This window comes from Schistocerca cancellata, chromosome 5, assembly GCF_023864275.1.
Source record: "Schistocerca cancellata isolate TAMUIC-IGC-003103 chromosome 5, iqSchCanc2.1, whole genome shotgun sequence".
Lineage (NCBI taxonomy): Eukaryota > Metazoa > Arthropoda > Insecta > Orthoptera > Acrididae > Schistocerca > Schistocerca cancellata.
The window spans coordinates 772,002,923-772,030,432 of record NC_064630.1 but is presented as its reverse complement, the minus strand read 5'-3'; the positions used below and the strand labels follow the sequence as shown (position 1 = coordinate 772,030,432).

Genomic DNA, 27,510 nt, shown 5'->3' with positions numbered 1-27,510 from the left:
ATTGATCCAAGCATGTTCACTGTATTAAAGGATACACAAAAAATCTGTTTATAAACATTTATTCCTATTTCTTTAACTTGCTTAAAAGGAATAGTTACGTTGCATCTAAATATGGTGGACTGGGCATTATGCATCTAACAACAGAAAAGACATAGGGACATTCCACAAGAATGTGAAAGGAAAGATATGGAAATGTACACCCAAGAATGTGGAACACTTTAATAATTGACTAATGCAGAAAATGAAATGCAAAATTGATATCCCTGAATGTTCTTGGCTAAAAGACTTACAATAAGGAATGGAGTTAGTTGTTAAGGGGATGCTAGAGTTAGTTTACAGGTAAAGTTTTAGATATGTATTGGAATTCATAAATATACCTTGCAGTTTTTGTAAAAAAAGCTATTGCCTGGAAAAATAATTAAGTGGTTTGGATGTTAAGTTGGTTTTTTTAAAATTATACCAAACAAGTATTAAAAATAAATTGTTTTCAGTGTATAAATGTATATGCACAAAGTAAAATTTGTTTTCTTATTATTTCCTCTACCAAAATTCGTAAGAATATGTTATTTTTGTTTGTATTTTGAAAGCCGATCTTGCAAAGTAAGCAAAATTTGGTATACAGGGTGTTTCAAAAATGACCGGTATATTTGAAACGGTAATAAAAACTAAACGAGCAGCGATAGAAATACACCGTTTGTTGCAATATGCTTGGGACAACAGTACATTTTCAGGCAGACAAACTTTCGAAATTACAGTAGTTACAATTGTCAACAACAGATGGCGCTGCGGTCTGGGAAACTCTATAGTACGATATTTTCCACATATCCACCATGCGTAGCAATAATATGGCGTAGTCTCTGAATGAAATTACCCGAAACCTTTGACAACGTGTCTGGCGGAATGGCTTCACATGCAGATGAGATGTACTGCTTCAGCTGTTTAATTGTTTCTGGATTCTGGCGGTACACCTGGTCTTTCAAGTGTCCCCACAGAAAGAAGTCACAGGGGTTCATGTCTGGCGAATAGGGAGGCCAATCCACGCCGCCTCCTGTATGTTTCGGATAGCCCAAAGCAATCACACGATCATCGAAATATTCATTCAGTAAATTAAAGACGTCGGCCGTGCGATGTAGAGATGGGCAAAACTGTTCTTTTCAGAGATTGGATCAGGACTGTTCACTCCCTGAAATGAATTAGCTCTTTTTCATGACTCACCACTCATTTACAATATAAAATAAATGGAAGGCACATTGCCCTTTAAACTTGGTTTATTCCAGTACTATACCTGTATTTTGATCTTATTTGATCCTATTTTGAAGTAACACAGATAATGAGTAAGAATTTTGTATTGTTTATTGAAATGTCCACGATATGACAAAGTTTTTGATTATTGATTTATTTTGCACTATCGTGGTTTTTTGGGTGATCGGAAAATGTTGTAACTTGAGATTTACATTAACAATATATTTGGCTATAACGTATTAAAATTTCATTAACCTCATACAAATACATCGCAAGCCATATATTTTTAAAGTGAACGTTTCCTTTCGAAGACGCCTAAAATCGCAAAATCCGTACCAGAATAAGAAAAAAAATATATAAATTTGACTGTAAAACGAAAGTTCTGCATATAGCCTTACGCAGAATAAAACAAGGAAAATATTGGTGTATCACATTTTGCGATACGTTTATTGGTTCGCTCGTAATTAAAGCGTTAATTCGAGTGTCTATAATAAAAATCCTTTAGTAAGAGGAGTCATCAGGAACCTAATCTAATCAGTTTAAACAATTAAAAATAAAATAAAAACAATTGATGTATACATAACATAATAATGTAATATACATAGCGGCATTACTACGAAGAACAATATCCAGTGGGGACGAACTCCGATGCAGAGGCGCTGAGTCGAGCAGGTCGAGCCGCGAGCTGTATTACTGCATGAGCTGAGACCGCAGAGACACCTGAGTCGCTTTGCTCGACGCTCTGGCTAGAGTCGAGACGGTGGGGCGAGCGTTGAGCGGGCGAGTTCCGAGGGAGGGGGTAGCGGTGAACTCACCCGCTCCGAGACAAATAGTTCGTTCCCTTGCGAGCGGGTTTTTGCAAGTAGTTCCTATGTTATCCGCTAGGTGGCTCTCTGTCCTGTTGCTCGCATCAACTGCCCAGAGGGCAGGACGTGCGACTGAAACGATCGCCGACAGAGGGCGATGCGAAGTTACGTGCAGGCAGCCAAGGTAGAAGCAGGGCAGAGGCCGGCGCTGGCTGTGTTGTGTGGCGTGCACTGTGCTGTGACCAGCAGAGGCGCCGCTGATATGCTCTCTCTCTCTCTCTCTCTCTCTCTCTCTCTCTCTCTCTGCCGTGGGAAACGTTTGGAGCTACCGTTCTTTTTTTCTGAATCACTGATTGTTCACTCCTTTGAAAGACTGAACTCTATGAATTAGTTCAAGAGCGGATCCCCCATCTCTAGTGCGATGTGGCCGGGCACCATCTTGCATAAACCACGAGGTGTTCGCAGTGTCGTCTAAGGCAGTTTGTACCGCCACAAATTCACGAAGAATGTCCAGATAGCGTGATGCAGTAATCGTTTTGGATCTGAAAAATGGGCCAATGATTCCTTTGGAAGAAATGGCGGCCCAGACCAGTACTTTTTGAGGATGCAAGGACGATGGGACTGCAACATGGGGCTTTTCGGTTCCCCATACGCGCCAGTTCTGTTTATTGACGAAGCCGTCCAGGTAAAAATAAACTTTGTCAGTAAACCAAATGCTGCCCACATGCATATCGCCGTCATCAATCCTGTGCACTATATCGTTAGCGAATGTCTCTCGTGCAGCAATGGTAGCGGCGCTGAGGGGTTGCCGCGTTTGAATTTTGTATGGATAGAAGTGTAAACTCTGGCGCATGAGACGATACGTGGACGTTGGCATCATTTGGACCGCAGCTGCAACACGGCGAACGGAAACCCGAGGCCGCTGTCGGATCACCTGCTGCACTAGCTGCGCGTTGCCCTCTGTGGTTGCCGTATGCGGTCGCCCTACCTTTCCAGCACGTTCATCTGTCACGTTCCCAGTCCGTTGAAATTTTTCAAACAGATCCTTTATTGTATCGCTTTTCGGTCCTTTGGTTACATTAAACCTCCGTTGAAAACTTCGTCTTGTTGCAACAACACTGTGTTCTAGGCGGTGGAATTCCAACACCAGAAAAATCCTCTGTTCTAAGGAATAAACCATGTTGTCTACAGCACACTTGCACGTTGTGAACAGCACACGCTTACAGCAGAAAGACGCCGTACAGAATGGCGCACCCACAGACTGCGTTGTCTTCTATATCTTTCACATCACTTGCAGCGCCATCTGTTGTTGAAAATTGTAACTACTGTAATTTCGAAAGTTTGTCCGCCTGAAAATGTACTGTTGTCCCAAGCATATTGCAACAAACGGTGTATTTCTATCGCTGCTCGTTTAGTTTTTATTGCCGTTTCAAATATACCGGTCATTTTTGAAACACCCTGTATGTATAAACTTGTAATGTAGGTGAAAGCATAGTAAGTGTTGCTTGTGTAATTTCACAGATACATTACGATTGGCTGCCTCATTTTAATATTACTCTGATGAAATACAAAGGTAGGAGGGCAGGTGTTGTAACACCTGTTTTTGACGTTTTTTGTATCTGTATCGATATTTCTATATCAATTTGTATTATTGCTTATGTATAATGAATCTGTCATGGAAATTCTCTAAGTATACATGTTTCAGCTATGTGAAACTTTTTAACAATGTTGCTTAAAATTTGCTTGTGGATTAAAATAACTAATGGAATGATTCTTATGTAGTGTACTTAAATGACTTGGTCCATAGTTATGGAATTTAGTGTTGAATGTAGAAGATGGCTCAAATGGCTCTGAGCACTATGGTCAACAGTCCCCTAGAACTGAGAACTACTTAAACCTAACTAACCTAAGGACATCACACAACACTCAGGCATCACGAGGCAGAGAAAATCCCTAACCCCGCCGGGAATCGAACCCGGGAACCCGGGCGCGGGAAGCGAAAACGCTACCGCACGACCACGAGCTGCGGCCAATGTAGAAGATGTAGAGAAGCCCCACAGCTATGGCAGTAGCCTGGCGGAGTGGAAGACGTCTGGTTGGCGCGCAAGTGGCAACATGTCCTTTGTGATAGGCAAGACGTCAGGACTGAGCAGTTAGTGTGGTTAACATCTCATTAGCAGCAGCGGATTATTGTGGCTCATATTCCTGGAGTTTTTAGGCCAGAAGATCTTCAGGGCAGTATCTATGTGCCTCGGATGTTGAATTTTGTGATACCATTGTCATGGCATGGTTTTTGGCCCTGTAAAAATATAATTCCGATACCAAGAATATATGTAACGGGGAGAGGCCAACAGTATTTCTATGATTGCATCGCCGTCAGATTAATAGTCACTGCAAATTGCACCACCAGTGCCACCAGTCTTCCACTAAATTGTTTATATCTGGCACTCTGTAAATAGACCAAGTATTTGTGAAATTTAGTTGATTTTAATAATGATCGTGGTGCTCTTAAAAATCTTACACATGTGATTATCCCAAATCACAAACCTGGACAGGAATCCTATCCTAGTGAATTTAATTCCGAGTGTCCTAATTTATTATGAGAAAGTGGTTCAAATTGAATTTAATGTTGTGTCGTCATTTGCATAGCCAATTATACTTTTGAGTAGGTCAAAAGGCTGCTTACGAAAGCACATTTGTTATTTAAAGAGTTATAGTTTACTTTGGTTTATTTAATTAATAATTAATGATAAGAATACGAACTATTTCTCACACATACTGGTGTAGTTTTGTTAATGAGCATTCTTCTTCAAACCATGAAAGTTTCAGGGTCCTCATGTATTAGGCTAGTTAGTTAATGAAGCAATGCAAAGGCTCCTTCAGAGCCAGTGTGGTTAGATCTGCAATCTGTTTAGTTGTGTCAAACCGAGTTTATGAAAGAACTATTTAGTGTGTTATATATTCTAATGCAAGCAGGTTAATGCACAGGCATAGAGGCCCTGTACTAAGCAATAAAGTTATAGATTATGATCATTAGCAGATACTCTGATTTAAATTCATAATCACTTCAAGCTTTTCCCTGTTCAGTATTGCTACTAGTTTCATGTGTGTCGATAATTGTTTTTATGAACTGTTACACCTAGTTCATTTAAGATGTGTATTTTTGAGAGGTATATGTTGCTGTTTTCTATCTCATTGGCCATTTGTTTGTTAGTAGCACATTTATCTGCAAGATGAGGCTACTGTGTTGTAGTATGAACAGATATATAGAAAGAGTTTAGTGTGTGTGTCAAGGAAGGTTAGGTTAACCTTAGCATTGCCTTCTGCTTTATCATTTTGCTTGACACAATTATGCCTAATTAAGCTGACGACCAGTTTTAATGTGTAATATTGCAACTTTTTTTTGCGCTGGGAGAATGTCTGACCCTGACCCACTTGTTTACTGTTGGTTATACTCTGCTGGAGTGTTTCGGAAACGATTCCCAGTTTGATTGTTCTGTTTCCATTAGGTTATCTCACGGTCAAAACTTTCAAAAACTCATTGCAGACGTATAACGTTTGCGTCGGTTGCCACTTAAGGTGGTCGGTGGTACTGTTACAGTGCGTGTGTGTGTGTGTGTGTGTGTGTTGTGTGTGTGTGTGTGTGTGTGTGTGTGTGTGTGTGTGTATGAACATAATTCAGAGGCAAATATCTTTGAACATCTCACCAATTCATAAAAAGTACGATTTTTTTTTCAGAAATACTGCATATCTTTGAAATTGGCGCCAATTCAAGTAAATCTTTCATATTTGCAGTGTGATTGATTGCCTTATTTTAATACCCACTGTAATACTACGCTGTGATAGGCTGCCTCATTTAAGTACTACACTGAGAATGGAGACGGGGCAGAAGGAGGAAGGGGGGAATAGGGATAGGGGAAAAAGCTGTGGCTTGTGATGTGACGATCATCGAAAAGGAAGGTGGCACTTGAAGGTCCCACTTGGTGATGTTTGCACTGCAATAAGTTGGTCACAATGCCTGTTTATTTATTATTTAACTGCATTCAGAAATATTCTAAGATCTGACCACACTATTACAAAATGTGTACTACTGACATCCAATACAACATAGCTGATAGTTTCTACCAAGGTAAAACTAGACAAAACTTCATAAGTAAAGGTCAAAAGTTTGAACACTTTGGCGCCATGTTTACCATCCTGTTCCCTAGTTACACATATTCTGTGCAAGCGTTCCCAGCATGATCCAGTTGTTTGGGTGTGCCTAGCGAGTTTGAACACCCAGTGGCAGATATCCTTGGGCCACTTAGTGCGTCATATCTTGGCTGGTTCAGGAACTTTGACCAGTATGAACCAATGAGACGACAGGCTGAAAAAATGTAGCTGTACCGACGTGCTCTGAAAAAGGAAGTTACATTTACTTGTTTCTGAGTCTTGCATTGGTGTGGTATAGACACCCTCACAAATGATGCTGTTCTGTTTGGTACAACTGGGTGACACTGCAGCTGTTGTAGGCTGTAGCCGTACAGCTGATTCACGTTTCAGCCATGATTTTTGTATTTCAAATATGTTTTCAAGTAATGTCTAATCTGAACAGCTGCATATTTTTCGATTTCCTATGGGACTTCAGTATTCCTTTCTTAGCCATTCAAATCCACCTATAAGTCGGGTAGCGTGCACATGTCTTCCTTTCTTTTTTTTTTTTTTTTTTTGTAAGGCTAGGAAGTAGTACGAGGTGTCCTGATGAACACTCACCAGTCGACGTGCAGGCAGGGAAATCAGGACGCGCTCAGTGTAAAGACACTTCAGCTATCAAGACATTAGCAGTAAATTTTCAGTGTTCGGAATAAAGTTCCTGAATTTACTGCCCTCCAGGAAGAGTGTGGCGCTCAAATTATTCTCGGGACTGAGACCTGGCTGAACCCTGAGATAGGAAGTTCTGAAATATTTAGTGAGGGCTGGAACGTGTATCGGAAAGACAGATTAGACACCGTAGGAGGCGGTGTCTTCATTGCAGTTGACAAAAATATTGTGTCTACTGAGGTCGAAGTGGAGTGTGATTGTGAAGTAATCTGGACACGTTTACCAGGGCTAGGAGAAATAAAGTTAATTGCTGGGTGTTATTACCGGCCACCAGGTTCCACCGTGACAGTTCTAGAATCATTCAAAGGGAGTCTACACTCTGTCTCGCAAAAGTACCCGGCTCATGCTATATTAGTCGGAGGCGACTTCAACGTACCTAGTATAGACTAGAATGTCTATGGATTCATTAGAGGTGATACAGACAAGCCATCGTGTGAATTACTTTTGAACACATTATCCGAAAACTGTCTTGAGCAGCTAAATCGACAGCCAACGCGTAATGGAAATATTTTAGATCTGGTAGCCACGAACAGACCAGACCTCATCGACGGTGTCAGTGTTGAGACAGGGATTAGTGCTCATGATGTTGTCATTACGACTACGGTTACAAAGTTAAAAAGTCGGTCAAGAAGGCTAGAAGAGTATTCTTACTAGAAAGAGCAGATAAGCAGTTGTTAGCATCCCACTTAGTAAATGAATCGACTTCATTCACTTCCGGTACGATGCACGTGGAAGAATTATGAGCAAATTTTAAACACATTGTAAATCACGAATTGGAGAAGTATGTGCCGAAAAACTGGGTTACGGACGGAAAAGACCCACCGTGGTTTAACAGCCCAATTCGGAGAACGCTCAGGAAGCAAAGACAGTTGCACTCGCGGTAAAAGAAAGATCGGGAGAATTAGGACAGGCAACAGTTAGTACAGATTCGTGCTGCTGTAAAAAGAGCGATGCGCGAAGCATACAACCACTGCCACCGTCATAGCTTAGCAAAAGATCTTGCTGAAAACACAAGGAATTTCTGGTCTTACGTAAAATCGGTAAGCGGGTCGAAGGCTTCCATCCAGTCACTCACTGAATAGTCTGGCCTGGTAACGGAAGACATTAAAACGAAAGCTGAAATTTTAAATTTAACATTTGAGAAATCTTTCACGCAGGAGGATCGTACAAACATACAGCCGTTTGAGTCTCGTACATATTCCCGTATGGAGGACATAGTGATAGACATCCCTGGGGTTGTGAAGCAGCTGAATGGGTTGAAAATATATAAATCGCCAGGTCATGATGGGATTCCAATTCGGTTTTATAGAGAGTACTCTACTGCATTGGTCCTTACTTAGTTTGAATTTATCGCGAATCTCTTGTCTGACTTAAAGTCCCGAGCGACTGGAAAAATGCGCAGGTGACGCCTGTATATGGACGAGTCCTCAAAATTACAGTCCAATAGCCTTAACATCGGTTTGTTGCAGAATTCTCGAACATATTCTCAGTTCGAATATAATGAATTTCCTTGAGACAGAGAAAATGCTGACCATGCATCAGCGCGGCTTTAGAAAGCATCGCTCCTGCGGAACGCAACTCGCTCTTTTTTCACATGATATCTTGCGAACCATGGATGAAGGGTATCAGACGGATGCCATATTCCTTGACTGCCAAAAGAGTTTGACTCGGTGCCCCACTGCAGAATCCTAACTAAGGTACGAGCATATGGGATTGGTTCCCAAATATGTTAGTGGCTCATTCTTAAGTAATAGAACCCAGTACGTTGTCCTCGATGGTGAGTGTTCATCGGAGGTGAAGATATCATCGCCGGCCGGTGTGGCCGTGCGGTTCTAAGCGCTTCAGTTTGGAACCGCGTGACCGCTACGGTCGCAGGTTCGAATCCTGCCTCGGGCATGGATGTGTGTGATGTCCTTAGGTTAGTTAGGTTTAAGTAGTTCTAAGTTCTAGGGGACTGATGACCTCAGTAGTTAAGTCCCATAGTGCTCAGAGCCATTTGAACCATTTGAAGGTATCATCTGGAGTGCCACAGGGGAGTGTGGTAGGTCCGCTGTTGTTTTCTATCTACATAAATGATCTTTTGGATAGGGTGGATGGTAATATGCGGCTGTTTGCTGATGATGCTGTGGTGTACGGGAAGGTGTCGTCGTTGAGTGACTGTAGGAGGATACAAGATGACTTGGACAGGATTTGTGATTGGTGTAAAGAATGGCAGCTAACTCTAAATATAGATAAATGTAAATTATTGCAGATGAATAGGAAAAAGAATCCCGTAATGTTTGAATACTCCATTAGTAGTGTAGCGCTTGACAGGTACGTCGATTAAACATTTGGGCGTAACATTGCAGAGCGATATGAAGTGGGACAAGCATGTAATGGCAGTTGTGGGGAAGGCGGATAGTCGTCTTCGGTTCATTGGTAGAATTTTGGGAAGATGTGGTTCATCTGTAAAGGAGACCGCTTATAAAACACTAATACGACCTATTCTTGAGTACTGCTCAAGCGTTTGGGATCGCTATCAGGTCGGGTTCAGGGAGGACATAGAAGCAATTCAGAGGTGGGCTGCTAGATTTGTTACTGTCAGGTTTGATCATCACGCGAGTGTTACGGAAATGCTTCAGGAACTCGGGTGGGAGTCTCTAGAGGAAACGAGGCGTTCTTTTCGTGAATCGCTACTGAGGGAATTTAGAGAACCAGCATTTGAGGCTGACTGCAGTACAATTTTACTGCCGCTAACTTGTATTTCGCGGAAAGACCACAAAGATAAGATAAGAGAGATTAGGGCTCGTACAGAGGCATATAGGCAGTCATTTTTTCGTTCTGTTTGGAACAGGGAGAGAAGATGCTAGTTGTAGTACGACGTACCCTCCGCCACGCACCGTATGGTGGATTGCGGAGTATGTATGTAGATGTAGATGTAGATGTACACATTTGTGGTAGTATCCATTTATAATTATTCCATGCTGTGATATAAATGACATATAATATCTTTCTCTTTCTCATTCAGAACCTGTAGGAAACATTTTGTAGCTTTCGTTATTATATTTAAACTGATCTGATGAGGAGCTTCAGGCTCTCTCTTACATCGACGAGGGTTTCACACGTAAGTATTTAGAACATCATAGCTACCAAAGAAATAACAGTTTTAGTATGACTGCTAGTATTAAAATGATTTGAATATCTGAAGAGGTAGTGTGAGTGATTATGAACTAACAAAAGTAGTACTGGCATACCTTATACTGCTGCAGCTTCTGCCACTAACAACAGCAATAATAATAATAATAATGACATTAATTGTGACACTAATAAGAATAATGACAGCGGCAGACATAAGAAGAATTTATAGGAGTACAAAATGGATGTTTTCTGATGTAGCGACTTCTGTGAAAGGGAAGTTTAAGGAGACTACCTCAGCTAAGAATACTGAGAAATCTGGAAGACAGGGTTGGAAAGAGGGGTACACAAGGGTATTGAATGCGTACATGGACGATGTTGCTTTAGTAGGTACATTACTATCTGTTTTCTGAAGCTGGAGGTGTTACTTATTTCTCTAATATAATGTGGAAGGTTGTTCCAGAGTCTGGTTCCTGTTAGTGAGGACTTCGAGCAGGTGACTGAACGATCGAGTGGTAGCAGATGTTTCTGCCATGTTGTTCAGACAAGATATGAGGGACAGTGATCATTGATAATACAACAGATAAGACACAGGGTACGGAAATCTCTGCACTTGTCTACACAAAGCCAGGATAGTTGCGCTTATGATGATGAAAAGTGATCAAAGGGTCAAACATCATAAACAGAACGAACACAGGCATGCATAACCACTTGTAGATATCGTATGCTTTCCTGAGAAAATCTCGGAGGATAACAGATCTGTAATCTATAATTGGGAGTATAAGTGTTTACACAAGTTTCTTTTTCAAATCAAGAGGGAAGATCTTTTTATATTTTTGAAAGTCGTGGAGAAATGCTGATACCTTCTTGTATATTGCAGTTACGTGCTCAATCCAATTTAGGTTTTCATCTATTATTACCCCTATGTGATTAGTGAACTTATGCATCACTTGTACTGATTATTTATATTGTCTCTCTGGGTTCTCTCATTTTACGTATGCATATTTATTGCGTTAGTGGTTTTCGTTTGTTCATGCATACAATCGCTTCTTTTTATCCATGCATACTGATTCCAAGCAAATTACCTACCCAATTTCCACAAGCCTCCTACCTTTCGTAAGATATTTCAGCAATCAGGTGAGGAAGCCGCACGCCGTTTCTGAGAAACAACTTCAAAGTAGTAGTTGCATAATTTTCAGGCCCACCACAGCTCTCTGTTTAGTAATCTTTCAAGTGATAGCTGTAGCAGATGGTAAGTACACTTCCCCCTGCACGAAACGTACCTATAAGGCAAAGGTTGGCCTAGGCAGCGTGTCCACTTAATATTCAATCTGTTGGTTAGAAATGCCCTACAAAAAACTATGTAGCGCTAGCGGAGGTTGTAGAGCGACAGTAATAGATTTTCCAATTCACATTGCGTTATCTAGAGATCCACATTTTAAAATTTGATGTATAAATCAGGGCGAGACTTGTTTAAAACTTTGTCTAGACTTCCAGTTAAAGTTTTACAGGACACGGCAGGCTTTCAAAGTCAGTGAAAGACACAAATCTTCAAGTTTCCATAGCAACAAACTATTGGCTTCAGCCCGTGTCTTTGATGGAACATCCGCTCCAGTTAGCTAACAGCTCTGTGTATCGAACACGTGCACGTTCACTAAATGGCAACAGACACATAAAAAGCCGTAAAATGAATAGTAGTCAGATTTCCTCGTTTATACATGGCAACACACTTGCAAATTCCTGTGAGCTTTATGTATTGGCAAAATGAGTTTGTAGATTACGGAGGATCACTATCTCCCGTGTTCAGAAATTTTAAACACTGCCAGTTAATACCTGGCATAGTGACTGAGCAAAGCGCCAGTGTGCATACTGTGATCAGCGCCTGCCTATGGGCGTATTCATTCACGCACAATGCCTAAAGCAGCGGTTGCGTCGGACGTGGAACATCTTGTGTAATTAAAAACTGAAATACACAGTGCTGATGTTCCACTTCCATATTTATTTCATAGGTCGTTCTGGATCGGGTTTCTTATTTCTTACCTATCCCCAGACTACTTAAGACCAAACAGACAGTGCATATAGTATCAGCTAAGGCTTATAGCTGTAGAAAGATTGTTTTTACGAACGTATGTCTACAAGAGAAACACAAGCATATTGAAATACACAAATAATCTATGAACAAATAAACCATATATCGCACTATACTGAAAAATTGAAAGCAAATTTATGTAGCGCTATAATTCTTAGACTGACTGAAAATGGAGTTGGAGACTGAAAGACAAAGATCCCAACGTCGCTGAACATGCTCTGAATGAATGTGATCCTTGTGATATTAAGTGCGGGAAATACTGTTAATCAGGAAACACTAATAATAGAATTCTGTGTTAGTGCTTAACGACCAAATACAGTTCCATTTTCACACTTGCTAAAGGAGCAGCAGCCAGTCAACATTTCTCTCAGCACAAGATAATACGCTTGTTGCGAATAGTATAAACGTTCCCCACCCACCTTCCACTGACTTGATCCTCGCCTCTGTCTTACCACCCCTTCCCTTTGCCTGTTCATCACAATGACCAGTTATTTTGTCCATAAAAAATAGTAGTCTGCGCCAATACTCACTTGCGTAATGTTTCGGCCTTTACATTCTTATACGTAGTTTTAATCTTTAAGTATCATGTTATACACAGTTTATTTATCCACAGATTCTTTGCGTATTTCAGAATGCTTGTGTCTTTGGGTATAGCTATACAGTCGTAAAAGGTCGCATATACGAGGTGCATTCAAGTTCTAAGGCCACCGATTTTTATTTCTCCGGACTGGAAAGAGATAGAATTGTTTTAAAATGAGGCCGTGTTCATTGTCAATACGTCCCAGAGATGGCAGCACAGTACGGAAGATGGAATTTTACCGCCAGCGGCGAGAATGAGAACTGTTTTAAATACTTAAAATGGCGACGTTTTCCCTACTTGAACAGCGTGTAATCATTCATTTTCCGAATTTGCGTGGTGTGAAACCAATTGAAATTCATCGACAGTTGAGTGAGACATGTGGTGATGGAGTTATGGATGTGTCAAAAGTCCGTTCGTGGGTGCGACAGTTTAATGAAGGCAGAACATTGTGTGACAACGAACCGAAACAACCTCCGGCTCGCACAGGCCGGTCTGACGACATGATCGAGAAAGTGGAGAGAATTGTTTTGGGGGATCGCCGAATGACTGTTGAACAGATCGCCTCCAGAGTTGGCATTTCTGTGGGTTCTGTGCACACAATTCTGCATGACGACCTGAAAATGCGAAAAGTGTCACCCAGGTGGGTGCCACGAATGCTGACGGACGACCACATGGCTGCCCATGTGACATGTTGCCAAGCAATGTTGGCGCGCAACGACAGCCCGAATGGGACTTTCTTTCCGTCGGTTGAGACAATGGATGAGACGTGGATGCCATTTTTCAATCCAGAAACAAAGCCCAGTCAGCTCAATGGAAGCACACAGATTCACCGCCACCAAAAAAATTTCGGGTAACCGCCAGTGCTGAAAAAATGATGGTGTCCATGTTCTGGGACAGCGAGGGCGTTATCCCTACCCATTGCGTTCCAAAGGGCACTACGGTAACAGGTGCATCCTACGAAAATGTTTTGAAGAACGAATTCCTTCCTGCACTGAAACAAAAACGTCCGGGAAGGGCTGCGCGTGTGCTGTTTCACCAAGACAACGCACCCGCACATCGAGCTAACGTTACGCAACAGTTTCTCCGTGATAACAACTTTGAAGTGATGCCTCATGCTCCCTACTCACCTAACCTGGCTCCTAGTGACTTCTGGCTTTTTCCAACAATGAAAGACACTCTCCGTGGCCGCACATTCACCAGCCGTGCTGCTATTGCCTCAGCGATTTTCCAGTGGTCAAAACAAACTCCTAAAGAAGCCTTCGCCGCTGCCATGGAATCATGGCGTCAGCGTTGTGAAAAATGTGTACGTCTGCAGGGCGATTACGTCGAGACGTAACGCCAGTTTCATCGATTTCGGGTGAGTAGTTAATTAGAAAAAAATCGGAGGCCTTAGAACTTGAATGCACCTCGTATTTGAAAAAGCAACCGCTGTACATTTATAAACTCGAGCTTATGTTGTGTGCACTATCTGTTTGGTCGTCTGAGGATGGTCTAGAAATCCGGAAGTTGGCGTAAAACGAGCTATAAAATAAGTATCACTGTGGAACATCAGTACTGCGGATTTTAGTTTTTAATATCTGATTGTTCCCTCACGTACAGACGGAATATGCCATAATCCTTGTATAATTATTACAAAATCCCAGCTAGACCCACAACTAGCGGGATATCAAGGTGGATTTCGTAAAAACTGATATGCACCGAACACATCTGGAATCTAAAAACTGTTCTGCAAAAGAGACAACTGAGAAATGAAAAGTTAGCTTTGTAGGTGTCAGGAAAGCGTATGATTCCATTAACAGAAAACCCCCTCGTCAATATTTCGAAACAAATCCGCTTGAATCCAAGAACTATGAATATTATCCGAGACACACTAACAAATACTTTATGTAAAATCAGGATCTGTGAAGAATTCTCGAAAACTTTGAAATAAAAACAGTAGTAAGGAAAGGCTATGAAGTGTCACGTTTGCTGTTCAACGGCACCCTGGGACGGTGGAGAAAATCGAGCACGAGCGTCGTCTAATTGGAAAAACAAAAAGAGGTCATCTATGTGGACTGCCTGACAATCGTAGATGATGAGATTGGCTTGAGAACAGGAATAACGGAAAATCCAAAAATCCAGATTTAATATTTAGGTGACTGGCTAAGTATAAAGAACAACTAAAAGGATTGTGTATAGCTAAGCGCAAATATTATAAGCAATACATTCTAGAACAACAGAAACATATAGAAGAAAGAGACTTTATCTGCAACAGCAAAATTAAACATTATAATAGGAGAGGTTCTGTATGGCGCCGAAACATTAAAACTAGTATGGAAAGTAGTTAGAAGCATACCTGGCCCAAAATCAACTGGCACAGAACATAGAAGGTCACGATCTAACAGAGAAATCTATGAACACGCAGAGGGATTTTGGCTTTTTTAGTTAAGACGCCAATATTTTTGGTTCATTTATGACTTCCTAAGGCTCATGAACACAGACAATTAAGGATGTCGTTCTTTGATTATCTGCCTAGAATGGATGATGGGAGACTGACGAAGGAAATGTGTAGTAAAATTACGAAGCTGTAAGGACAAGCAGCATGGTTTACACAGTTGCTAAATGACCTCAAAGAAGCACTCGTCAACAAATGGACAGTCATCAGAGGAACATATTTAGGAACAAAACTAAGAAAGTGGTCTGTAGGCACAAACAAGAAAGAAAAAGAAGGCAAGCTCATAATAGCGAACAACTTCGGAAGTAGAGATCAGAACATATGAAACGAATGAGAGCGAATACGAAGAATAATGCATTCAGCAAGAAAATTGATTTAACGTTCTCTGCAAAAAGGTAATTGGAATAAGTAAATAATACGGAAGAAGGTATCAGATAGATTATATAATGGTAAGACAGAGATTTAGGAAACAGGTTTTAAATTGTAAGACATTTCTAGGGGCAGATGTGGACTCTGACCACAATCTATTGGTTATGACCTGTAGATTAAAACTGAAGAAACTGCAAAAAGGTGGGAATTTAAGGAGATGGGACCTGGATAAACTGAAAGAACCAGAGGTTGTACAGAGTTTCAGGGAGAGCATAAGGGAACAATTGACAGGAATGGGGGAAAGAAATACAGTAGAAGAAGAATGGGTAGCTTTGAGGGATGAAGTAGTGAAAGCAGCAGAGGATCAAGTAGGTAAAAAGACGAGGGCTAGTAGAAATCCTTGTGTAACAGAAGAAATATTGAATTTAATTGATGAAAGGAGAAAATATAAAAATGCAGTAAGTGAAGCAGGCAACAAGGAATACAAACGTCTCAAAAATGAGATCGACAGGAAGTGCAAAATGGCTAAGCAGGCATGGCTAGAGGACAAATGTAAGGATGTAGAGGCTTATCTCACTAGGGGTAAGATAGATACTGCGTACAGGAAAATTAAAGAGACCTTTGGAGATAAGAGAACCACTTGTATGAACATCAAGAGCTCAGATGGAAACCCAGTTCTAAGCAAAGAAGGGAAAGCAGAAAGGTGGAAGGAGTATATAGAGGGTCTATACAAGGGCGATGCACTTGAGGACAATATTATGGAAATGGAAGAGGATGTAGACGAAGATGAAATGGGTGATACGATACTGCGTGAAGAGTTCGACAGAGCACTGAAAGACCTGAGCCGAAACAAGGCCCCCGGAGTAGACAACATTCCATTGGAACTACTGACGGCCTTGGGAGAGCCAGTCCTGACAAAACTCTACCATCTGGTGAGCAAGATGTATGAAACAGGCGAAATACCCTCAGACTTCAAGAAGAATATAATAATACCAACCCCAAAGAAAGCAGGTGTTGACAGATGTGAAAATTACCGAACAATCAGTTTAATAAGCCACAGCTGCAAAATACTAACGCGAATTCTTTACAGACGAATGGAAAAACTGGTAGAAGCCGACCTCGGGGAAGATCAGTTTGGATTCCGTAGAAATGTTGGAACACGTGAGGCAATACTGACCTTACGACTTATCTTAGAAGAAAGATTAAGGAAAGGCAAACCTACGTTTCTAGCATTTGTAGACTTAGAGAAAGCTTTTGACAATGTTGACTGGAATACTCTCTTTCAAATTCTAAAGGTGGCAGGGGTAAAATACAGGGAGCGAAAGGCTATTTACAATTTGTACAGAAACCAGATGGCAGTTATAAGAGTCGAGGGACATGAAAGGGAAGCAGTGGTTAAGAAGGGAGTAAGGCAGGGTTGTAGCCTCTCCCCGATGTTATTCAATCTGTATATTGAGCAAGTAGTAAAGGAAACAAAAGAAAATTTCGGCGTAGGTATTAAAATCCATGGAGAAGAAATAAAAACTTTGAGGTTCGCCGATGACATTGTAATTCTGTCAGAGACAGCAAAGGACTTGGAAGAGCAGTTGAACGGAATGGATGGTGTCTTGAAGGGAGTATATAAGATGAACATCAACAAAAACAAAACGAGGATAATGGAATGTAGTCGAATTAAGTCGGGTGATGTTGAGGGTATTAGATTAGGAAATGAGACACTTAAAGTAGTAAAGGAGTTTTGCTATTTTGGGAGCAAAATAACTGATGATGGTCGAAGTAGAGAGGATATAAAATGTAGACTGGCAATGGCAAGGAAAGCGTTTCTCAAGAAGAGAAATTTGTTAACATCGAGTATAGATTTAAGTGTCAGGAAGTCATTTCTGAAAGTATTTGTATGGAGTGTAGCCATGTATGGAAGTGAAACATGGACGGTAAATAGTTTGGATAAGAAGAGAATAGAAGCTTTCGAAATATGGTGCGACAGAAGAATGCTGAAGATTAGATGGGTAGATCACATAACTAATGAGGAAGTATTGAATAGGATTGGGGAGAAGAGAAGTTCGTGGCACAACTTGACCAGAAGAAGGGATCAGTTGGTAGGACATGTTCTGAGGCATCAAGGGATCACCAATTTAGTATTGGAGGGCAGCGTGGAGGGTAAAAATCGTAGGGGGAGACCAAGAGATGAATACACTAAGCAGATTCAGAAGGATGTAGGTTGCAGTAGGTACTGGGAGATGAAGAAGCTTGCACAGGATAGAGTAGCATGGAGAGCTGCATCAAACCAGTCTCAGGACTGAAGACCATAACAACAACAACGGAAGAATTAAATAGCTGCAAAAAGCAGTGGAAAAGTATATACAGTGAGCTGACAAAAGTCTTGGGATAGCGAATTCCACATACAAAGATGGCCTTAGTGTCATGTATATAAGGTATAACAGGGCAGCGCATTGGCGAAGCTGTCATTTGTACTCAGCTGATACATGTGAAAAGGCTTCCAAAGTGATTATGACCGCAGGACGGGAATTAACAGACTTTGAACGCGGAATGGTAGTTGGACCTCGACACATGGAACATTCCATTGCAGACGTCGTTAGGGAATTCAGTATTCCGCGATCCGCAGTTTCAAGAGCGTTCCGAGACTACCAAATATCAGGCACTACCTCTCACAACAGACGAAGCAGTAGCCGACGGACTTAACGACCGAGCGTAGCAGCGTTTACGTAGTTAGTGCTAACAGACAATCAACACTTCGTGAAATAACCTCAGAAATCCATGTCGGACGTATGACGCACGTATGCGTTAGGAGAGTGCGGCGAAATTTGGAGTTAATAGACTATGGAAGCAAAGCAGACGACGGACGCGATGTCTTTGCTAACAGCACGATATCGAATTGCAACGCCACTCCTGCGCCCATGGCCACATCAGTTGGACCCTTTTTCCAAAGCTGTTTCACAGAGGAAGACTGCACTGTAGTTCGCGGGCCGGAGTGGCCGAGTGGTTCTAGGCGTTACAGTCTGGAACCGCCCCACCGTATGGTCGCAGGTTCGAATCCTGCCTCGGGAATGGATGTGTGTGATGTCCTTAGGTTAGTTAGGTTTAAGTAGTTCTAAGTTCTAGGGGACTGATGACCTCAGAAGTTAAGTCCCATAGTGCTCAGAGCCATTTGAACCATTTTTTGCACTGTAGTTCCCTCTCTAGATTGTCGCACAGATGACGAAATGGTAGATATCGAAATAGACGACAGAGGGATATAGAAACAATTAAAATCGCTCAAAAGAGAAAAGGCCGCCGGACCTGATGGGATACCAGTTCGATTTTACACAGAGTACGCGAAGGAACTTGCCCCCCTTCTTGCAGCGGTGTACCGTAGGTCTCTAGAAGAGCGTAGCGTTCCAAAGCATTGGAAAAGGGCACAGGTCATCCCCGTTTTTAAGAAGGGACGTCGAACCGATGTGCAGAACTATAGACCTATATCTCTAACGTCGAGCAGTTGTAGAATTTTGGAACACGTATTATGTTGAGTATAATGACTTTTTTGGAGACTGGAAATCTACTCTGTAGGAATCAGCATGGGTTCCGAAAAAGACGGTCGTGTGAAACGCAGCTCGCGCTATTCGTCCACGAGACTCAGAGGGCCATAGACACGGGTTCCGAGGTAGATGCCGTGCTTCTTGACTTCCGCAAGGCGTTCGATACAGTTACGCACAGTCGTTTAATGAACAAAGTAAGAGCATATGGACTATCAGACCAATTGTGTGATTGGATTGAAGAGTTCCTAGATAACAGAACGCAGCATGTCATTCTCAATGGAGAGAAGTCTTCCGAAGTAAGAGTGATTTCAGGTGTGCCGCAGGGGAGTATCGTAGGACCGTTGCTATTCACAATATACATAAATCACCTTGTGGATAACATCGGAAGTTCACTTAGTCTTTTTGCGGATGATGCTGTAGTATATCGAGAGGTTGTAACAATGGAAAATTGTACTAAAATGCAGGAGGATCTGCAACGAATTGACACATGGTGCAGGGAATTGCAATTGAATCTCAGTGTAGACTGGTGTAATGTGCTGCGAATACATAGAAAGAAAGATCCCTTATCATTTAGCTACAATATAGCAGGTCAGTAACTGGAAGCAGTTAATGCCATAAATTATCTGGGAGTACGCATTAGGAAGGTTTAAAATGGAATGATCATATAAAGTTGATCGTCGGTAAAGCAGATGCCAGACTGAGATTCATTGGAAGAATCCTAAGGAAGCGCAATCCGAAAACAAAGGAAGTAGGTTACAGTACACTTATTCGGCCACTGCTTGAATATTGCTCATCAGTATGGGATCCGTACCAGATAGGGTTGATAGAAGAGAGAGAGAAGATCCAACGGAGAGCAGCGCGCTTCGTTACAGGATCATTTAGTAATCGCGAAAGCGTTACAGAGATGATAGATAAACTCCAGTGGAATACTTTGCAGGAGAGACGCTCAGTAGCTCGGTACGGGCTTTTGTCGAAGTTTCGAGAACATACCTTCACCGAGGAGTCAAGCGGTATATTCCTCCCTCCTACGTATATCTCGCGAGGAGACCATGAGGATAAAATCAGAGAGATTAGAGCCCACACAGAGGCATACCGACATTCCTTCTTTCCACGAACAATACGAGACTGGAATAGAAGGGAGAACCGATAGAGGTACTCAGGGTACCCTCCGCCACACACCGTCAGGTGGCTTGCGTAGTATGGATGTGATTGTAAATGTAGATGTAGATGTTGATGACTGGAACACATTGGTCTGATCGAATGAGTTCTGTTTTCAATTGGTAAGAGTCGATAGTAGGGTTCGAGTGTGGCGCGGACCCCATGTTGTCAACAAGGCGCTGTGCAAGCTGCTGGTGGCTGCACAATGACGTAGGCTGTGTTTGGATGGTGTGGTTATGTTAGGCTACTTGGAGACCATTTGCAGCCGATGATGGACTTCACGTTGCGGTCGGCCGATGTGGCCGAGCGGTTCTAGGCGCTTCAGTCTGGAACCGCGCGACCGCTACGGTCGCAGGTTCTACATCTACATCTACATCCATACTCCGCAAGCCACCTGACGGTGTGTGGCGGAGGGTACCTTCAGTACCTCTATCGGTTCTCCCTTCTATTCCAGTCTCGTATTGTTCGTGGAAAGAAGGATTGTCGGCATGCCTCTGTGTGGGCTCTAATCTCTCTGATTTTATCCTCATGGTCTCTTCGCGAGATATACGTAGGAGGGAGCAATATACTGCTTGACTCTTCGGTGAAGGTATGTTCTCGAAACTTTGACAAAAGCCCGTACCGAGCTACTGAGCGTCTCTCCTGCAGAGTCTTCCATTGGAGTTTATCTATCATCTCCGTAACGCTTTCGCGATTACTAAATGATCCTGTAACGAAGCGCGCTGCTCTCCGTTGGATCTTCTCTATGTCTTGTATCAACCCTATCTGGTACGGATCCCACACTGCTGAGCAGTATTCAAGCAGTGGGCGAACAAGCGTACTGTAACCTACTTCCTTTGTTTTCGGATTGCATTTCCTTAGGATTCTTCCAATGAATCCTGCCTCGGGCATCGATATGTGTGATGTCCTTAGGTCAGTTAGGTTTAAGTAGTTCTAAGTTCTAGGGGACTGATGACCTCAGATGTTAAGTCCCATAGTGCTCCGAGCAATTTGACTTCACGTTGCCTAACAACGGTGCAATTTTTGTGGACGATTAGATGATAATGCGCGATGTCAATGGGGCGATTGATTTGCTGAACATTTCGGACACGAACGGTTTGGGCGCCGAGATTGCTCGACATGAATTCCATCTAACGTTTACGGGATATAATCGAGATCTCAGTTCGTTTGCAAAATCCCGCACAGGCAGTAATAAAGCATTTATGGACAGATATAGAGGCAGCATGGCTCAATATTTCTGCAGGGGACTTTCAACGACTTACTGAGAGGCCATGCCAGGTCGAGTTGCCGCTTCACTTTGCAAAAACAGACATAATGTCTTATGGGATAACAGCAATCAGTGATTTTATAATGTTGCTTAAAATCCGTCTTGATTGCAAAAAAATTTTTTTATTATTCATATGACCGGTTTCGGTTCATTCAGAACCATCTTCAGATCTGATATTTCAGTTACAGGAGTAACCCGTCCAAATCCAGCAACTTTCACATGCTACGTCACATCTAGCATGTGACGTAGCATGTGAAAGTTGCTGGATTTGGACGGGTTACTCCTGTAACTGAAATATCAGATCTGAAGATGGTTCTGAATGAACCGAAACCGGTCATATGAATAATTAAAAAAAATTTTTGCAATCAACAAGGATCTTAAGCAACATTGCTGCTTTACACCTAGGCGATGTTAGGAGGTATCCCGTGACTTTTGTCAGCTCGGTGTGGGTCGCACACTGGAGACTAGCGGCTGGTGGGGGCCGCTCGCCTCGTGGCTCAGCGCCGGCTGGACACTCACCTGGGCTGCGATCCTCATGGCAGCGGCGGGCGCAGCGGCCGCCGGGCGCCTATATAGGACCCCGCAGGCCGCGCCGGCGCCGCAAGAAGCGAAACAAGGCCAGGCCGCGACACCGCCCCGCCCCACCCCGCCATGGCCCTGGCGACATGCTCCAACGGCGATTCTCTCCTCCGGCGGTCCCGGATGCTGGAAATCTGCCTAGCCCCCCTCCGCCACAGGCGTCTAGCCTCAGCCGAAATGGGGACCGTGAACTACGAGGTGCATTCATGTTCTAAGGCCTCCGATTTTTTTTCTACTTCTCACCCGAAATCGATGAAACTGGCGTTACTTCTCGACGTAATCGCCCTGCAGACGTACACATTTTTCACAACGCTGACGCCATGATTCCATGGCAGCGGCGAAGGCTTCTTTAGGAGTCTGTTTTGATCACTGGAAAATCGCTGAGGCAATAGCAGCACGGCTGGTGAATGTGCGGCCACGTAGAGTGTCTTTCATTGTTGGAAAAAGCCAAAAGTCACTAGGAGCCAGGTCAGGTGAGTAGGGAGCATGAGGAATCACTTCAAAGTTGTTATCACGAAGAAACTGTTGCGTAACGTTAGCTCGATGTGCGGGTGCGTTGTCTTGGTGAAACAGCACATGCGCAGCCCTTCCCGGACGTTTTTGTTGCAGTGCAGGAAGGAATTTGTTCTTCAAAACATTTTCGTAGGAAGCACCTGTTACCGTAGTGCCCTTTGGAACGCAATGGGTAAGGATTACGCCCTCGCTGTCCCAGAACATGGACACCATAATTTTTTCAGCACTGGCGGTTACCCGAAATTTTTTTGGTGGCGGTGAATCTGTGTGCTTCCATTGAGCTGACTGGCGCTTTGTTTCTGGATTGAAAAATGGCATCCACGACTCATCCATTGTCACAACCGACGAAAAGAAAGTCCCATTCATGCTGTCATTGCGTGTCAACATTGTTTGGCAACATGCCACACGGGCAGCCCTGTGGTCGTCCGTCAGCATTCGTGGCACCCACCTGGATGACACTTTTCTCATTTTCAGGTCGTCATGCAGGACTGTGTGCACAGAACCCACAGAAATGCCAACTCTGGAGGCGATCTGCTCAACAGTCATTCGGCGATCCCCCAAAACAATTCTCTCCACTTTCTCGATCATGTCGTCAGACCGGCTTGTGCGAGCCCGAAGTTGTTTCAGTTTGTTGTCACACGATGTTCTGCCTTCATTAAACTGTCGCACCCACAAACGCACTTTCGACACATCCATAACTCCATCACCACATGTCTCCTTCAACTGTCGATGAATTTCAATTGGTTTCACACCACGTAAATTCAGAAAACGAATGACTGCACGCTGTTCAAGTAAGGAAAACGTCGCCATTTTAAGTATTTAAAACAGTTCTCATTCTCGCCGCTGGCGGTAAAATTCCATCTACTGTACGGTGCTGCCAACTCTGGGACATATTGACAATGAACGCGGCCTCATTTTAAAACAATGCGCATGTTTCCATCTCTTTCCAGTCCGGAGAAAAAAAATCGGAGGCCTTAGAACTTGAATGCACCTCGTACCGAGAGAAGCTGTAGGGTCTTTGCGACGGTTAGGCAGTGATCTATTTATGCAGGAGGGGGAAAACAGATGAACAGGAGTCATATTTTAGCATACAGCCTCCATTTAAACAATGTTTAACAGAAAGTAATGAGAAACTGCCAGTTCATCTTCGCCAAAGCAGTTATAATCCCATTAGTATGCAGTATCAGTTATCTTTATTACACCAGAACATTCCGGGACTCATTTGTATTGATGAAATGAGTTCATCTAACCAAATTGACATAATCTGCCTCTCTGAACATCAAGTGACCACTGGTATAGATATGTTAGACATTTCTGGATTTAAGCTAGCTTCCTACTTCTGCAGAGTAGATGTGGATGGAGGACGACTTGCCACATTTATTAGAAACTGCCATTAATTCAAGAAAACTGACATTAGTAAATTCTGTTTAGACCAGCATCTATAAGCATGTGCAATAGAAGTTCCATAACAGATCCTATATAATAGTAACTATTTACCGAGCACCTGCAGGAAATTATAATCTATTCATAAATCATCTAGAAGCTCTTTTGGGTTATTTAACAGGAAGAAACAGAGAAATTTTGATTGCTGGTGGCTTTTATACAGATTTTCTAATGCAAATCTTCCAGTAAACATTTACTGCAGTTAGTAATGTTGTCTTTCAATCTAACTCACACTGAACTTTCCAACTAGGATCACTAAATCCTCAAAGATCCTGTAGAAACCTCTTCAAAGAACTGGGTATACTAAGTACTGCCTCTCAGTATATTTACTCCTTAATGAAATTTGTCCTAAATAATATATCTCTTTTTCGAACAAACAGCTCAGTTCATACATACAATACCAGGAACAAAAATAATCTGCACAAGGACTTAAAAGCACTTACTTCAGCTCAAAAAGGGGTCCAATACTCACGAACACTCATCTTCAATAATTTGCCAGCAAACATAAAAAATTTAGTTACAAATAAAGATCAGTTTAAAAGGAGCCTGAAAGACTTACTAGTGGCCAACTCCTTCTACTCCACTCACGAATTTTTTAATAGAAACAAATGATGTATTGTATATACTCATACTATTAGTATTGTTATTTCAGCTTTTAAAAAAATTGACTTGTTCCACATCCACGAGGATCTTCTCAGCACGGATCTATGGAACTAAAAAAAAAAAAAAAAAAAATCTTTACAGACTGCTCGCGGCACTGAAATCCTTCGTAGCGGTAATATTCAAAAATTCAAAAATGGGTTTCGCCGATAAATCTGAGAAGTTCTGAAAGAGTTTCGTGTACATCGCGCATCAAATGGATCCTCAAATGGATCCTCTGCAATTCTCTGACGCAGGAGAATATCGTATCTGATACAGGTGCCGTGATTAATTTGACCTTAAGCCGCATATAGGACTGATAAGAACAATTGAAACAAATGGATAGTGTCTTAAAAGGGGACAAGTAAAAAAAGGGTAATGCAATGTAATAAAATTACATAATGCGATGCTGATGGAATTAGATGAGGAATTAATACACTGAAACCAGTAAATGAGTTTCGCTATTTGTGCAGCAAAATAACACGTGTTGGTTGAAGCAGAGAGAATATTAAAGACACACCGGCTATAGCAAGGAAAGCATTTCTCAAAGGGAGGAATTTGTTAGCATTTAATATACATTTAAGCCTTAGGAATTTTCTGAACGTATTTGTCTGGGATGTACACTTGGACGGAACTAAAGTGCGAACGATAAGCAGTTCAGACAGGAAGAGAAGCCTTAGAAATATGGTGATGCAGAAGAATGATGGAGTAAGGTAGAACTTAACAATTGATGAGGAGCTATTGAATCGAAATGTGACACAAAGAAATTTAGACCACATCTAGACTAAAAGAAGAGATCGGTTGAGAGGACACTCGTGGAGGCATGAAGGAAACGTCAGTTTGTTAATGGAGGGAAACATATGGGGCTAGACGCTGAAGAAGGAGAGCAGGCTTTGAATACAGTAATCAGATTCAGATGGACGTAGACTGCATAGCTGTGCAGAGATGGAGAGTCTGCATAGGACATGCTAGCCTGAAGAGCTGCAACAAACCAGTCTTTGGAGCGATGGCCACAACAACATGTTTTCGTTGTGTAAGAAGGCCAACGCCAGCAGAAGAGTTAAATTACGTCCATCTGCCGAGTTCCCAGTGCCACCTGATGGCTATGAAATAGAGGCTTTCAGGTTAGACAGAGCAGTCTTCGAAATACACAAGAGCAAGCAACAAAGGAAATTAATCCCGTGTTGTAAAGCAGCGTACTGCACTAACAAAAAGAGTGTGTACAAAAGAAACTGCTTACAAAACACTTGTCCATCACATTTTAAAATATTACTAAAGTGAGTGAGACCCATATCAAATATTACTAAGGCGAGATATTCGGTGTCTACAAAGAAGAGCAGCACTTATGGTCACCGGTTTGTTTGGCTTGTGAGAAGGCATCCAAAATGCTGAAAACCATGAACTGTCAGGCGTCAATTAGCCACTGAATGCCTAGTTACAAAGTCACACCCGAACGGTTGTTAGCTGGAGAATCTAGAGATATTCTTCAGTTACCACGCATCGCTTCCATAGAGGCCGTTAATATAAAATTACGCTCACTACCGGACGCACAGGAGCATTTACGCAGACATCTTTCCAACGCCCCCTATCGGAGTCAAATGGGAAGAAATATTAATACATGGTACTGTCAGAGGTACCACCTACCGTGCAAATGATAGTGGTCCGCAAGGTCTGGATCGGCACGAACAGAGCACATGAATTGTCCTGCCATCGGAATAGTCTGTCGCCTTTGGTATGCCCTTGTCTTCTTCTTGTTTTAAAACAACTTAGCGAAACTTACGTGGAGGCCGTATCACGGTGCAATTTGGAATTTTGCACCTTCATAAGCAGAATATCTTGGATCACAGTGGGCTCGAACGCAAGACCGCAAGGTTTTGTAGGGTAGCACTCACCGGCTGAGCCAAAGGCCCACAATCGAACTGGCTTGATATAATAATGCGTAATGATACTTTTCGTAGTATATATGTAAATAATGAGCATGAAATTGGTAAATTATTTCTTTCGAAGGAATAGAAGGTAGCAGTACCTTCCAAAACTGCAGTGAATGAACCGTCTGAAGAAATGAAGACCTCGGCTGTAAAAGCATGGTTGATTGAGAAACTGCATAATAATGTTTCAATAAATTCTCATAGATAAGATACTTCAAGTACATCCATTGTGACTTTTTTATTCAGTTAAGTCATTATTTTCAAGTATTGCTAGTGTAAAGACATATTTTTAAAATATGAATCAACAGAGTTTATTTTTAAAATCAGTTAACATTCTTTACTTTCAAACTGAGTGCACATAACATCAGTTACCATTCACTTACCAGTGTTAACTTACTGGGAGAGTTAACGAACATGACTGTGAACCCTCTCAAAAACTGAAAGTAATGAGCAACAATTTTTAATACTTTTAATCTTTATTTTTTAGACAAACCAAGTATATCATCTTTATCTACATACTCTCTGTCACTTTTCAACAAGGTCTCCATTTCTTTGCACACATTTTTCCCACGATTTTGCAAGTTCTTACTGCATAGCTCCGACACATCTTCCTAAAGACACTGACACACTGCTGAATATCCTTCACTGTCTCGAACCGTCGGCCTCGCATTTGTTCTTTAACAGAACCGAAAAGTCGGTACTTAATTCGTGCGAAGTCGGGATTACAGGGAAGATGCAGAAGAGTTTCCCTCCCACATATCCTGATCTTCTCCACAGTGACACAAACAGTGTGAGGATGCACATTATCCTGTTGAAGGGTGATCTATCCCTATTCACAGCGCATTTATGGGGTTGTGCACGACGCAGCTTCAGAAGAGTCTAGGTATTGCGGGCAGCCCTTACAATTTTCCCAGGGTAAAGAAAATCAGAATGCAGCCCTGTGCACCCCATTTCAAGGG

At 42.2% G+C, this 27,510-nt stretch overlaps 1 long non-coding RNA gene across 1 annotated transcript in view; it reads right to left on the bottom strand.

Moving 5' to 3' along the window:
• LOC126188017 (uncharacterized) overlaps positions 1-21,982 on the bottom strand; it is a 30,329-nt gene extending 8,347 nt beyond the window's left edge. Inside the window, exon 1 of the long non-coding RNA XR_007537818.1 lies at positions 21,969-21,982. This is a non-coding gene — a long non-coding RNA (uncharacterized LOC126188017). The remainder of the gene's footprint in view (positions 1-21,968) is intronic.
• Positions 21,983-27,510: the final 5,528 nt, after the last annotated feature.